We start from the raw sequence: 15,451 nt of genomic DNA on the forward strand, positions 1-15,451 counted from the left end.
GAGATAGATAAGATTCCAACATTCTCAGAGACATTTCTCCTTGCCAACCTGTTCTTGGCAAGTCAGAACACATCCTTTTATAGGCAAAAGGATAGGTCCTTATGGTTATTTTCAGATACCATATGAAGGATAATGAAGATGGGGATATATAAATGCTGCACTTGGAAGGTAAGCTGGTGGGCTTCCAGAGCAGAGGTGAGATGCCTTATCTTGAACAATTGGTGCATGGCAATTAGGATTTGTGCCAATCATTGCAGACTGGGGTTAGGATAGGAGAGCAAAACTCAGATGGCTGTTTCTAGAGTCCTTTCAGGTGCTTGACAGTCACTTGAATTTCAGGTTCACCTAAAGATAATATGGTTGCTTGTGGTGGAGCCCAAGTTCCCTGCAAACTTGTGGGTCAGCCTATCAGAATTTAAACATTATTGTAGCAAGAATCTCAGATGCTTTATCTCAGGTAAAGGCTATAACTAACTAGTTAAGGCAGGAATTCCTTAAGATAGTAGAGCTGTTACCCTGGATCTGGGGATTTTTGTTACCAGCATAGGGAGGAGTCCCACTATCTCAGAGGGATAATGAGACTCATCAGGGGTTTTTTTTAATCAATTCAAAGTTGATGCCTTTGCTATCTGTACCAGTAAATGTATATTCTGTTACCTCATTACTGGACCTGAAGTTCATGTTTTAAACAAAGACTTTAAAAATATACCAAAGGACACAGAAATTTAGCAGAGCAACACATATCAGGATATCTTTTTAATATAACATAGGGGTTTTCTAGGCATGGGGTTCTCCAATTACAAAGCAAGTCATGGCCAGCTACACTTCACCCTTTAGTTGATAACTTTTGTCTAGACCAGGCCAACCTGATGGCACCATTTATTTCCACACAACTCATCATTTGAAGTAGGGCTATTGCCTTCTCAACACACAAGATTATTTATTCTTGCTTTACTAAAAGATGTGGAGAATCTGGATCACATGAAGTCCACTCAGTTTAGTCACTTCTTATCGACCTACTTTTTTAATATGCTCTCCCCACTTCCCAACTAGAATATATAATCTAAGGACTTGTGGTTTTAGGCCACATTTCTTATGACTACAATGTCTTCAGCATTACATTTGCATGACTGGTCATTTGTAGTAGCTGTATCACAGATCTCTGCAGTTGTCCTGTTAATCTGAACTTTATAAATTATACAATGGATTCTGTTCCTGAGCCTCATGTGAATTTAGAGTCAGTCAGTGGTTACCACTACTGTTCCAGTTCATCCCAGATAATTGCTCCCACTGGATTTCTCAGCCACATGGAATGCATGTGAGCTTCATATCCAGTAAATAGAAGAATTAGGAGTGGGATCCAACTTTTTACTAAAATCCAGAGTCCAATTTTGGAAATGTAATATAACTGTTACTGTATGGGGCCTTAATGAGCATCCTTGATGTTACAAGCACTAATGTGTATGACCTCCAACTGCATAATCATATAGAGATAGGGTTGAGGATTATACTTAGGACAGTGCAGTAGGACAAAGAACATGTCTCAGGATTTGAGGAATAGATCATCCCACTGACAGCTCCAGTTAAATGGCCAACTGTGGCTAACTTTGTTGAAAGGTGAGAGAGATTTGATAAGTCTTATGTGCCCTCATCTTTACGTGTACTTCCTTTTAGCCACAGTAGGCCTTTCGGCTATAACTTTGTTTTAGTGGTTATTCCAGGATTTATCTTTACGATCTGCAGTTTCAGTGGTAGATGTCTCTTGAGTTTCTTTACAAGAGTTTCCATGCAGAGTAAGTTCTAAGTATTATATGTCATGGCATTGAACTTATAGGCAATGCGTGGTCCAAAGGTCCTGGCCCAAAGAGTCTCCAGAGGAAAACACTGTCCTCACCCGCTTCTCTGAACTAGCACCTGGAATGGTATAATAAACTGCTTTGTCCTTCTGTACTTCTTTATCTTCTACAATAAACTTTTCTTTGAGAAGACTTTCAAATGAGAATGACTTAAGAATTTAAGCCAGTACAACAGCATTCTCAAGGGAGAGGATGTCAGACTCATTGGTTTTGTGAGCAAACAAGTCCTGTTTCTTCCCTCCACTCTTTAAAGCTTATTTCTAAAGTGATTGGAGCACATGGCCACTGACAAATTGCTGTAGAGGAATGGTGAATTTACATGCAAAGAGCAGAACAGGGTCAGCTAGAGGCTTCGTAAGCTGAAGTCACTATGTGTTCCACCTCAGGTGAGCTGTGAGAGGCAACAAAGGTTCTCTGCTGCTGATATGTGAGGGGGAAGAAGAGAATATGGGGCACATACAATAGTGTGCTTTCCTCATATTAATCATTCATCATTTCTGAGTCTGTTATTACCTCTATTAAGTTATAGACTCCTATGGAGATAATGGTGGCTTGGTTTCCAATATTTGATATTCCATGAAACATTTTGTATATTAGCTACACCCCTCTCTGTTCCAAAGCTGTCACTTAAACATAAAGTCCTGTTGCCAAGTGTTCCCACTGGGAAAGTATACTAATCAGGGAATACTGGCCTCCTCATTAAGAGCTGTTCCCAGAAATGTCTGAAGTTCAGGTATTAGGGTAAAAGGGTAGTCAGTCCGGTTGGCACTCTCATTTCCCTTGGTATTTCCTTACCATGACACTTATAGATTGCCCATCAGTTTGGTCTTTTTCTACCCAATCTTATAATTTATAGACTAACAGGTCTTTCTACTGAGAGGAGAGTGAGAGGAGAATTTTTAAATATTTTTCAGTTTTTGGTGGACACAATATCTTTTATTTTTTATGTGGTGCTGAGGATCGAACCCAGTGCCCCGCACATGCCAGGTGAGCATATTACCACTTAAGCCACATCCCCAGCCCTCTCTTTGACTTCTTTTTTTAGACTTTTTCTCTTTAGTTATTTTATGAGATGGAATCCCTAGAAGTCTTCCTAAGCAATCTTTTCCAAAATCATGTATAGGGAACACTAATGGTTATCTTTATCTACCTCGATACTCATTCATCCTCTGTTCTTTGTTAAAAGAACACTGATTTGCTCAAAGTGGGGCTTGAATGGATTGTGCTCAACTAAAATGAACAAACAAAAAACATCATCCACCCCTTACCTACCAATAAGGATGGCAGTCTAACACAGTTCTTTTCAATGAAGGGTAACCCAAGGTGTTGAGTGGAATTTCTAGTAAAGCTAATTTTTAAAAGGTGGCTTCAAGGGCATGTGACCTGTTACTTTTCTGTCTTCCCCTTCTTGCCTGCATTGGAGAAGAGATGCTGGACATAGAATAGACATCTCTCAACCATGAGGTGACCATGAGAGAAAAGCCAATAGAATATCCAAAGACTGGGTTAATAAGGTCCCAATTTTCCAAGGAATCTCCATACTGCTTTCCATATTGGCTGCACCAAGTTGCAGTCCCACAAAAAGCAGTGTATGAGAGTACCTTTTTCCCCACATCCTCACCAACACATATTGTTTGTATACATAATAGTTGCCATTCTGACTGGAGTGAGATGAAATTTTAGAGTGGTTTTGACTTGCATTTCTCTAATTGCTAGTGATGATGAACATTTTTTCATGTATTTGTTGATTGATTCTACATAATCTTCTGAGAAGTGTCTCTTCAGGTCCTTGGCCCATTTATTGATTGGGTTATTTGGTTTTTTTGGTGTTTAGCTTTTTGAGTTTTTATATACCCTAGAGATTGGTGCTCTATCTGATGTGTGAGGGGTAAAGATTTGTTCCCAAGGTATAGGCTCTCTATTCTCCTCACAGATTGTTTCTTTTGCTGAGAAGAAACTTTTTTGAGTCCATCCCATTTATTGATTCTTGATTTTAATTCTTGTGCCACAGGAATCTTATTAAGGAATTTGGGGCCTAATCCCACATGATGAAGATTAGGGCGAACTTTTTCTTCTATTAGACGCAGGGTCTCTGGTTGTATTCCTAAGTCCCTGATCCATTTAGAGTTGAGTTTTGTGCATATTTTCTTTGACATAAGGAGGCTGATTCATAGTGGGATAGGGAGTGGGAGCATGGTAGGAAATGATGAACTCTAGATAGGGCAGAGAGGTTGGAGGGGAAGGGAAGGGGCCTGGGGTTATTAATGATGGTGGAATGTGATGGTCATTATTATCCAAAGTACATGTATAAAGACACGAAGTGGTGTGAATATACTGTGTATACAACCAGAGATATTAAAAAATGTGCTTTTTATGTGTAATAAGAATTGTAATGCATTCTGCTATCATAATAAAAAAGAAAGAAAAATATATATATATATATATTCTTAAAAAAAATAAGGTGGATAGGATCTATAAGTGAACTCAGCCAGCCAGATCCCAAATTTTTGGACACTACCACCACCCCCATGATTTTAGAGTTAAAAATTATCTTAGTAATAACAGTTCCTTACCATGTAGGACTCTGTTGCCACAGTTTAATTATTCTTGCCACCTGAGACTTAGGATTGTTGCACCTAAATTCATGGAAGATAACTATGTGTACCTCTTTGCCCAAGTTCAGAACCTGATATTTCTTAATAGCATAAGGCCCAAGATATTCCAGAGTAGTGGTGGCATGCAATTTGAAAGCAATTCAGAGTGGTCAATTTTGACTATTAGATAAAAATTAATATTCACAGCCATTGGTAATGATATTAATGTACTAGGAGGTAATTTGACAACACATGGTTTTAAATAGAAATAAAAAACAAGTAGCTCACTTCCAGAAATTGTACAATATGAATCTATTTTCAGCCCATTATTTGTTTTATACTACTTGTAATAGTGGGATGTTAGAACAGATGTAAAATCTCCAAATGTAAAAAAAAATATTGTAGCAATATACACAATTCAAAAAGTTATGTACTAGTTACCTGAATTGTGGTTACAAAGTAGTATCAACATACATTGTATCTGTTTGTAGAAACAGGATTTTCTATGTGTTCATAGACCTAATTGGAAGTCTAGTATATTAACTTGTTAATATTTTTTCCTATATATGGGAGATAATATATTTTAAAGTGTTCTATTATTTTTATTTCATTTCTCTGTAATGACCTGGTATTATTTTTTTGTAAAAATTTTTTTAAATATGGAAAAGTTGGGCTTGCTAAGCATTTGACAAGAGAAAAGAGTGTGCATGAGAAATGAGTGGCATCAAGTCAGGAGAGGTGGGAACAAAGGGACTCCTGCTTCTGCTACACAGCCACCAGCACAGTGGTTTGGATGCTCATGAACTGCTGCTGGGCCCACTTGATGGATTCAGAATGGCAAGAAGCCCTGGCTATGGTGCTATGGATGCTTTCTTGTGGGCTTTTACTTCCTCGTGTTACCTTACCCTATCCTATGTTTATATTGTCTCTCTGATCCTTAAAAACTGTACCTCTATTTATTCAATAAATATTATAATGTGTTATATGCCAACTCTCTGGGTAATGCTAAGGATACACTAGTGAGCCAAACAGACCTTCATGGAATTACAAGTCCATAGCACAGAGGCAGATGCTAATCAGATGGTATATAATGAAACAGAATAGTATAGAATACTGTGCTAGGAGGCTGAGTTACTAGGCAAGTGGAGAGACCCACATTACATTAGGCATTCAGTGTATATTCAGAGTTCAATTTAAGCTGAGGCCTGTAGGAGGGGCAGGAGTCAGGAAAGAAAGATTGTCATGGATGGAATAAGTATTTTAGGAAGAGAAAGAGAAGGAAAGCCCTAAGCAGCAGTGAACCTTATAGACTAAGGAAGTGAAAGATATTGGCTACAACATGGAGAGTGAAGAAACTCCAGGTGAGTTTGCAGAAGTCAAGTCGTCGAGGCCAAACCACACAGGGTTTTGTAAATCATCACAGGATTTTTTCTTTCTCCTAAGCAGTCAACTAGTGAGACTCTGAACTGAAAAATTAATCAGCTTAGTATGGAAAATGGACTAGAGAGAGGTAAGTGGGATTTGAAGGAGCAGGAGGCTATTGATAAAAGTATGAATATCAGTTACAAGTGAAAGGCTAGTCACAGATTTAGTCACTGATATGGCTACTCTATTTAAATGAGACATTATGCAGAAGCAGTGGTGGACCATGACCCAGAATTTGCAAGACTGGCTGCCTAGGGCTGGGGATGTGGCTCAAGCGTTAGCGCGCTCGCCTGGCATGCGTGCGGCCCAGGTTCGATTCTCAGCACCACATACCAACGAAGATGTTGTGTCCGCCAAGAACTAAAAAATGAATATTGAAGAATTCTCTCTCCTTTCTCACTCTCTCTTTAAAAAAAAAAAAAAAAAGACTGGCTGCCTATTAGAGATTGTGGTCTCCACTTTTGATGGCTGCCTATCTTCGTTGTTCTCCATATGTGGGTTTCTGTGCTTGCCATAGAAACCCTTTTTAACTGTGGTCATGTCTGAGAGCTACATGGTTATCTTTTTGTTCTTCCCAAAGTATTGAAACCACAGTTATGAAAAATAACGAACAAATAGGTGGTTATTATTAGATTCCAGCCAGGCACTATGTTAGGCACCAAAATATGGCAAAGATAGCGTCCCTATCCTCATGGGACTCATTAAAGTGAAAGCAAATGTTGAATCTTGAAGATTTACAATTATGAACTGTGGGAGGACCATGTCTACCTGTCTTGTCAGCCACTAAACAAAATCTTAAGAAAATACTCTTCCTGGATCCCAGAACTAGGGCTACCTGGTATGACTGTGCAGTTGAGATGCCTAGGCAAGCGAGTCAATGTAGACTAAAACTCTTTCACCCACTTGTGCAAGACTACATCTTCCCAGAGAAAGGGTCCATATTTCTTTGTGCTAAGGCACAAAGTCTCTTTCTAGTATTAAGAAAGAATTCCGTATTCTCAAAATTGGGTGGCTCTACCTTGTAACTGTGTAACTTGAAAAAGAATGGACTACAAAGACAATCTAGGACACTGATATTTTTAAGACAATTGTTTTCAATAAGTCCTTTATCTACAGATAAGTAGATCAACAAAATAAACTTGACAAAGTATCCCAGTGGGAGACAGATGAGGAAAATTCTAGACTGTACTTTATAAAGTACTGGGGTAAAGGAATTTGAGGTTCCAAGTAGGGAAATCTGGAAGAGGAAGGAGGAATATATAAATCAGGGATTGATTTCTGTATCTTCAGCCTTATTAATTGATCAGTGCTTTATCTCATAATCTCAAGATTTCAGATTCATTTTCAAAATCATGGACTCTCAGCTTTTAGAAATGGGTCTGCATCTGGGAAGAATCCTGCCACAACAAATCAAGAGCCAAAAAACAAAGGATTATGAATCACGTAAAGTTTTGGCCCTTCCCAACAGTTGCATGATGTTGGCTAATCACAGTATATCTCTGAGGCTTTTATTTTGCTAGAAAATGGGAGAGCTCACTTCCTCTCTGAGTTAAAAAACTTGAATGAGATTTTTTTTTAAATAGCTTTGTTTAGCACAAGGCAATGACACAGGTTTTTCATGAAAGGCTGGGTTTGAGAGTTTAGGAGGACTGACTCTGAGATGAGCTGGGCTGGCTGGATTGCCTGAGCCTTTCTACCTTAGGACGGTTAATTTCTTGTAGCAGGCTTGATCATATGGTGGTAACAAGGGTGGAAGAAGGGTGATTGGACCTGATCAATGCACACTGTATTCATGCATATGTATGATTAATTTGCGTTAATTTTTAAAAAAAGAAAAGAAAAAGAAATCCTAGTACAATTGACCACAATGGGGCCAGCACAGTGGTCAGAGCTGAAGGACGGTAAGAGAAACTCCTGAAGATGATAAGCTTGATTAACTGTGGGAGACCCTGAAGCTCACTCTTCCATGGACATCTTGATTTCATGAGCTAATGTAAATTCCTTTTTCCTTAACCTGGATTGAATTTCTCTTACTTGCAACACAAATAAAAAAAACTTTCAAAGATCAATAATAAGGAAAAAAAACACACTTTATAAAATAGGCACAGAATTTGGATACTCCTTCATATGATATGTGAATGGCAAGTAGGCTCATGGGAATATGTTCATAATGATATGCAATTAATATCATTAGAATACACAAAGCTACAATAAAATACTCCCATTAACATGAGAATGGCTAATTTAAATTAAAAATTTAATTTTAATTTTTTTTTAATTTAAAAAGACACACACACAAATAATCCTATTTTAGTCAGCTTTATCATCACTGTGACCAAAAGAACTGAACGATTTTAGAGAAGGAAAAGTTTATTTGATGCTCACAGTTCTCAGTCCCTACATGGCCAACTCCATTGCTGTGGGCCGGTGGTAAGGCAGAACATCATGGCAGAATTGTGTAAAGGAAGAAATCAGCTCAGGACATAGTACCAGGAAACAAAGCGCTCTTCTCAGCAGGAAAAAAAATATATATACCCCAAAGCCACCCCCCTACCATGACCCACTTTCTTCAGACATACCCTACCTTCCCATAGGTACTATCCAATTAATTCATTCAAGTGTATTAACTCAATGATTAGGTTAAGACTCTCATAATCATTTCCCTCTAAATTTTCTTGCATGGTCTTACACATTTAAACCAAAATTGATACCCAAGTGGTGTCACAGATTCAGAGAAACTGAAATTATCATACATTCTTTGTAGGAATACAGGACAGAACAGCCATTTTGGGGGAAATTTTGCTCTTTTTTTTTTTAATTGCTCTTTAAAAAAAAAAAAAGCTAAACATATCTTTAGCATATGACCTAACAATTCCATTTATGGATATTTAGCTAAGAGAGTAGAATTATGAATCTGTATCTTAATGTTTATATCTTTTCATTATCACTACAAGAGCCAAAACTAAATGTCCTTCAACTAGGGAATAGATAAGAGAATACCTTGATTCTCTTATCTATTCCCTAGTTGAAGGGCATACAGTGAAATTAGCAACATAATAAAATGAACTACATGAGAGTTTCTTAGGTGCATTGTATTAAGTAAAAGAAAAAAAGAAAAGGTTACAAACTACACATCCATCTATATAACATTCTGGAAAAGGCAAAATCATAGGGACTAACAGGTCAGTGGTGGCGAGATCAGTGGTGGCGAGAGGGGAAATTTTATTGTTTGGTATCTTTTGGTTGAGTGAAGCCACCCTATAGTAGTTTCTTCAGGAAGGCTTCATAAGAACAAAATTTCATGTTCTTTGGAGTTTAAAAATATGTTTCTATAGCTTTAATAATTGAAGAGCAACTTGGCCGGATATAAAATCTTAGGTTCACATTTACTTTCCTTGCATTAAAAAAAATAAAGCTTGTCATTGCTGCCTTGCTTTGTAGTTACATTAATAATTAGGTACCAGTGTAATTCTTTTGTCGTTGTAAATTATGTGATCCTTTTGTCTGGAGGTCTTGAGAATTTTCCCCCTTTATCTTCAAAATCTAATGGTTTTATTAACTCAGAGTTGATCATTCCATCTTCCCAGTTACCTGTAGCTTCTGGTAGGTAGTATTTTGTAGATCATATTTTATTACTAAGAAGTTTTCTTCTATTATAGTTTTATATTTTAATGTTGGTTTTCTTCAAGAATTTCAGTTACACCTGTTTCTTGGTCTTCTATGTCACTAGCTTTATTCCTTATATTTTCCTTCATTCCATTTCATTTTCTTGGTTGTTGGCTTATCTTTCTTCCATGCCCTATTGAATCTCCCTTTGAGCACATCCTCACTGGGGGACTGCAGCAGTTGAATGGTGCTCCCCTCCCCACCAAAATAAGTCCCCCCAAACGGGTGAATATTTCCTTCTTTGGAAAAGGGTCTTTGCAGGTCTAATTAAGTATCTTGAGCTAAGATCCTCCTAGATTATCTAGGTGAGCCCTAATTCCAACGGCAGGCACCCTTAGAAGAGAAGGGGAGAAGACACACTCAAAAGAAGATGGAGGTGGGGACCCTGTGCTGTATCTGCGAGGCAAAAAACACCAAGCAAGGATTGCTGGCAGCCACCAAAACCTCCAAGAGGGGGATGGAAGGGACTCTCAGAGCTCCAGAAGAAATAAATTCTGCTGACACCTCGATTTCAGAACTTCTGGTCTCTACACTGTGAGAAAACAAACGTCTGCTGGTTTAAATCACTCAGTTTGTGGTAATTTGTTAAAAGAGCCCTAGAAAACTAATTTAGGTGATTTAATTTAGTTTTAAATTTCAAGATGATTTCCTTTTTTATTCTAAGGTTCAAGAAGCTCTTAATTCCTTCCTATTCTTTTTTTTTTTCAAATCCTATTTTTAAATTTCTGTTTAGAGATAATTTTTAAAAATACTTCAAAGTGCCCATTTGAGCTTCTTTAATTCCATCTGGGTTGTTGTGTGATAGTTTTCTTCTGCTTCCTTGGGATGGTTGCTGCCACTGTTGTTACCTCTTATGGAGTGGTTGAAGCTCTCTCTCTCTCTTTTTTTTTTTTAAAGTAGCTCAGCACAGATTTATTTCATTTTCTTCAATTCTTTTCGCAGAGTTGGGCTGATTTGCAAGATTCTTGGTTTGATGGTGCCCTCTTCTGTCAATGTGGCAAAGTGCGGCTTCTTTAATGATTGTATTGGTGATTGGAAAGGGATTGTGTGCCCTCTCCATGAAACCCAAGCCTTTTATGTACTGGAGAACACAGAACCCTGCCTTAAGGCCCTCACCTTGCACATCAGTACCACGGAAAATCATTGTCTTCCCAGGAAGCACTTCCAAAAGCGCACAATACTCTCATGTTTCCCACATTTCTTTACATGGGAGGCTTTCTCTGAACCCTTTCCACCTCTATTCCCATGTGTCTCCCTCTCTAGGAATCACTGTTCTGAAATGTCCCACAGCCAGATGTAATCCCAGCACACTGTAATCCCAGCAGCTCCGGAGGCTAAGGCAGGAGGATAACAATTTCAAAGCCAGCTTCAGCAACGTGGAGGTGCTAAGAAACTCTGTGAGACCCTGTCTCTAAATAAAATACAAATTATGGCTGGGGCTAGGGCTCAGTGTTCGAGTGCCACTGAGTTCAAGTCCTGGTACCCACCCCCAAAAAAACAGGAAGAAATGCCCCATAAAATCAAGAAAGTCTAAAGAAGAAGCAGTGTGGATGGGAAAGGAACAGAATTCAGAGGGAGGGCAGAGTCAATACCTGAGGACTGATGACATCAAGTTATGGGAAATACTTTCTCAGGATAGAGTTAGAGATCACCAGTTTGGTAGGATAGTCCCCCTATAAATCCTCTTGAAAAATAAAGCTGATAGAATACTTAGTATTTATAAATAAATGTATAAGAAAAATTTCATAGCTCTGTCAATTTAAGGACAAAGGTGGTTATATTTTCAAAAGAACCCTAAGCAAACAAAGAATGTAATAAATAACTCTATGGCGGGGATGAGAAAAGGTTTAAAAGAAAGAAAATGTTAAATGTGAAACTCAGCTATAAATAACGTTCACATAATCAAAAATGTAGTTGAACAGTGACTTAACCACATAAGATGCTACCATAACACTATCAGAAGTGGGGTACAGGGGAAGTGTGTGGGCGTGATGGATGAACAATAATATAGTTAAGAGGTTTTGTAAACTGAAAAATAAAAACATGGTCTTAAGCCACTTAGTTTGTGGTAACTGAAGATGGCAGTAAGTACTACAGATGTGATTATTAGCATTACTGAATGTCTGAGCTATTAAAAACAGAAATCACACTCAGTCCCAAACCCTCAAGCAGAACAGCCCATCACTTGGAGGACAGTTAGCTACACTGGACTCCATCCACTCTGTAATGGAAAATATTTCCTTCTGATTGGGATTGCCATATATTATAGGAATGAATTTTTCTTTCTGACCACAGGCCTCAGAGAATAGCATCACTATGTAGAGTGACTTGCTAATGTGACATACCATATAAAAATGCCTTGGATGTCTGTCTGTGGGCACAAGACTAAGGGATCCACCAGTCCAACTGCATACTTTGCCTTTAAGAAGGCCCTGTCCTAACAGGGTCCTTTTAGGACAGGGCCTTATTAAATGTCAAATCTGCCTCTTGAAGGCTGAGTTGAGGTGGTGTGCTGTGAGGGTGTTTTCCGTGTTCTAGGTAGAATATATAATTCTGAGATTCAAGTGGTGGGAGTAAGAAGTGGCCCTACTTAGCATTATTCTCCAGTTGGAGAATTTGTACTTATCTTCCCCAAACTCAGGCTCTGTAGGTCTAAAGTCCTTTTTCCCCAAGGCGGTGTGCTTCTAGCATGAGACACATTAGGAATCCCATAAACTTAAAGCTATGGCTGCTAACTTGTTGTTGCCAGTAGACCCAAAGGTGCAGATATGAGTTACCATGATGACAAAAAAATTGACTCTGATCATTATGAAAAGGTAGATCTGAGCTACATAATGAAGGTGCGGAGGAAAGTATTTATCTCCCAAGTGGTTCACTGGGATACTTTTTGGTACTCCCATGACCAGCATTAAGTGTGAATGGGTAGGTATGACAACCGTGGCCTGATAAAATCATGGTAACCAGGGGTTCAGACTTCTCATGCTGAAGATCTGAATCATCTTTCCAAGCCCACCACATAAACCAGCAAAAATGAGAGCCAAGGGAAAGGGAATGCTACAAAGGATGGTAGAGAAAGAAAATGAAAAATATTTTAGATGCAATCTCAGAACCAACTGAAGGAGTGAGAACTGGGACATGCCAAGAACATACCCCTTGTAAGTTTTCCCCCCAGAATTCTTACATAACCAGAATTTTGAAGAAGCTATAAGAGGACAAAGTAAATTTAACGATGGAATGAGAGAAGCAAGCTCATCTGTGTGATGCAAGAGAAGAACTATAGCAGATGCTACTCATCCTTCTGATCTTCTCAGAGCTCTTGTGTCAATTCTGTGCACCTAACCTCCAGCTTCTGCATGCTTTGCTGCAAAGGCCTTAAATATGAGATGTTAAAAGAATTGATCAAGGGCTTTGGAGTTGCCTGACTTGTTTCAGCACTTGATTTCCATGCCCAAAATGTCTGGAAGTTTTACATCTCCCCAAACTCATTAGCCAATTACTGACTGGTGTGGAGTTCAAAAGCTGTTTCTTTGTTTGGGGGCAAATTAGCTAAGCTATAATTTATACTCTAGTATTCTCCATAGGATCAGGCCGAGGCCAAAACCTCACCCGAAAGTGACCATTTGTTGGCTTCTTCCTCTTCTCTATCTTTTATCTGTTCCTCACTGCTTCCTCAAGAGTGAACCTCAAGGGCTGGAGATGTGGCTCAGCGGTAGCGCGCTCGCCTGGCATGCGTGCGGCCCGGGTTCGATCCTCAGCACCACATACCAACAAAGATGTTGTGTCTGCCGAGAACTAAAAAATAAATATTAAAAATCCTCTCTCTCTCTCTCTCTCTCTCTCTCTCTCTCTCCTTTCTCACTCTCTCTTTAAAAAAAAAAAAAAAAAAGAGTGAACCTCAAGGTTGCCTCCTTAGCGCAGTAGGCAGCGCGTCAGTCTCATAATCTGAAGGTCCTGAGTTCGAACCTCAGAGGGGGCAACGCAAGCTATTTCGGGGCTGGGGATGTGGCTCAAGCGGTGGCGCGCGCCTGCCATGCGTGCGGCTGAGGTTCAATCCTCAGCACCACATACCAACAAAGATGTTGTGTTCGCCGATAACTAAAAAATAAATAGTAAAAAAATTCTCTCTCAAAAAAAAAAAGTGAACCTCCTCAATCAATCACTACCCCTTAATTCCTTAACTCAGCATTGACTTTTAGGAGAACCAATCTAGGATACACTGTTTAGTTCTATATAAAAACATCCTATGCCATTACTTTTGCAAGCTTGTATTGTTACTTAGACCTAACAGTATTCTCTCTTTGGTACACATGTAATTTGACTTCCTACTACTCTGTAAACTCTTTTGAAAACAGGGACCATGCTGATATATATATATATATATATATATATATATATATATATATATATAAAATCTCAGTTTCCTCATCTGCACAGTGGTAATAATGATAGTATCTCCCCCAAATGATTCGGAAACTTCTACTGAGAAACTAAACAATTTCTCAGTAGTTGTTGCAAGGGTTAACTGTTACATCTGTGTTTACTGGGCTGCCTTTTGTGTCACTCACTTCTTTCCTGACAAAAAGTCAGGAAACAGTCCTTCCATTCCAGTTGATACTTTAAGGGCATAGAAGTGTTTATGCACAAGGCAAGTGATATACAAGAGTTTTTCATTAATGTAGTCACTGTAGCTTTTGTAACTCTATTGTGTGTCACCAGGACTTGGCACAAAATATGCATACCAATATTTCTGATGAAAAAAAAAACAGGAGTAGAGGTGAATGGAATGGACATATGAATGAGTTTAATAATTAAAAAAGATCTATAGATACTTGCACACCCTTGTTTATTGAAGCACTATTGATAATAGCTAAGATATGAACTCGAGTTAGGTGTTCATCAACAAAAGAATCAATATATAAAATAGTTGGGAGTTAACCTAAACAAGAAGATCAAAGACCTCTACAATGAAAACTATAGAACACCAAAGAAAGATGGAAAGACCTCTAATGTTTTTGGATAGTCAGAACTAATATTGTCAAAATAATTACTGAAAGGAATCTACATATTCAATGTAATCTACATCAAAATACCAATGACATTTTTCACAGAACTAGAAAAAAGTCCTAAGATTCATTTGGAAGAATAAAAATCCCAGAATGCCAAGGTAATTCTGAGCAATAAGAGTGATGCTGGAAGTATCATATACCTAATCTCAAATTATATTTACAGAGCTATAATAATATAAAACAGCTTTATAGTACAATAAAACAGCAATGAAAATAGCTTGGTATTGGCGTCAAAACAGACATGAAGACCAACGGAATAGATTAGAAGACATAGACATAAATCCACATAGATATAGTCATCTGATACTTGATAAAGAGGACAAAAACATACGTTGGAGAAAAGATAGTTTTTTAACAAATGGTGCAAGGAAAATTGGATATTCATAAATAAAAGAATGAAGCTTGATCCCTACCTCTCATCCTGTGCAAAAGCCAACTCATAGTGGATCAAAGACCTAGGAATTAGGTCAGAAATATTGCAACTGCTAGAAGAAAACATAGGTCAATACTCCATCATATAGGTGCAGGCATTGACTTCCTTAACAAGACCCCTAAAGCTCAATAAATAAAACCAAGAAGCAATAAGTGAAATGGCATTAAATTAAAAAGCTTCTGCATAGCAAAGGAAACAAAAGCACAAAGAGCCTACAGAACGGAATGGAAGAAAATCTTTGCCAGCTACTCTTCTAACAGGGGATTAATATCCAAAATATATAAACAACTCAAAAAACTTAGTATTATTGCAAAACAACTAACCCAATCAATAAATGGCAAAAAGAAACTAAACAGACATTTCTGAAAAGTAGAAATACAAATGACCAACTAATACATGAAAGAATGTTCA

At 38.2% G+C, this 15,451-nt stretch overlaps 1 non-coding gene across 1 annotated transcript; it reads left to right on the top strand.

The window, feature by feature from the left end:
* The first annotated feature begins 13,444 nt into the window (after positions 1–13,444).
* Positions 13,445–13,517, top strand: Trnam-cau (transfer RNA methionine (anticodon CAU)). Its single transcript has one exon. It is a non-coding gene; the product is annotated as a tRNA-Met (tRNA).
* The last annotated feature ends 1,934 nt before the right edge of the window (positions 13,518–15,451 follow it).

Source organism: Urocitellus parryii, chromosome 2 (genome assembly GCF_045843805.1).
Source record: "Urocitellus parryii isolate mUroPar1 chromosome 2, mUroPar1.hap1, whole genome shotgun sequence".
Lineage (NCBI taxonomy): Eukaryota > Metazoa > Chordata > Mammalia > Rodentia > Sciuridae > Urocitellus > Urocitellus parryii.